General features: G+C 38.8%; 1 non-coding gene across 1 annotated transcript; it reads right to left on the minus strand.

Moving 5' to 3' along the window:
- Positions 1–743: 743 nt before the first annotated feature.
- TRNAK-CUU (transfer RNA lysine (anticodon CUU)) lies at positions 744–816 on the minus strand. Its single transcript has one exon. It is a non-coding gene; the product is annotated as a tRNA-Lys (tRNA).

The following is an 816-nucleotide window of genomic DNA, read 5'->3' on the forward strand; positions in this document are numbered from 1 at the left end:
CCCTAACCGGGCTAGGCCCATTAGGGTACCATGATTGTGGCCATGAGGCTCTCTATATAAGGAGGTCTCCACTTCCTTATTAAGGGGTCATGCTCAGTAAGAGCTGCCATCATATCATTTTTGTGTCTGTAAACAAGAGATCCTCGAGATTTCTTAGCAGTCACCTCCACACCCCCAAAAAGCCATTGCAGATCTCAAGCTAGCCGGAGAAGAAGATCAAGGCGCAGCTCGTTCATCCCGAAGACCCGGGAACATCGTCATGGATCAGGTCAGATTCATCTCATGTTTCTACAGTATCCATATAGTATTATTGTACTATATGCTATCTCATTTTAAAGGTTTTTGAGAGTTCAACTTATTCTTATATTTATTTATAGATGTCAACACAATAACTAAAGCCTCACTCAGTTGGTATACCAAAAAAAGGTACATTTGATTATATGTTCAAAAAAGAACATGTTTTTTAATCATTTGTTAATATTGGTTTGCTATTTGTTATCTTTATGATTAGATCATTACACGTCTTGTAACTACTAAAAATCGTTTAAACATATTATCATCGCCGCAGCATCGCGCGGGTTTACTGCTAGTTGTATATAACTAGTTGTATATAAAGCACCTGTTATGACCACATTTTAAGAATCTTTGTTGATAAATGCATCAATATTACATTGTGGGTGTTTGTAGTATGTCAATTTTTGAAAAGTATGGGGGGAAGATTAGAAAACAAATAAAACATAGAACGCCCACCGTGGGGCTCGAACCCACGACCACAAGGTTAAGAGCCTTGCGCTCTACCAACTGAGCTAGACGGGC

The sequence above is a fragment of the Bidens hawaiensis genome, unplaced genomic scaffold, assembly GCF_021521415.1.
Source record: "Bidens hawaiensis isolate Kalapana, Puna unplaced genomic scaffold, B.hawaiensis_p1.1 tig00001032_1, whole genome shotgun sequence".
In the NCBI taxonomy this organism is placed as follows: domain Eukaryota; kingdom Viridiplantae; phylum Streptophyta; class Magnoliopsida; order Asterales; family Asteraceae; genus Bidens; species Bidens hawaiensis.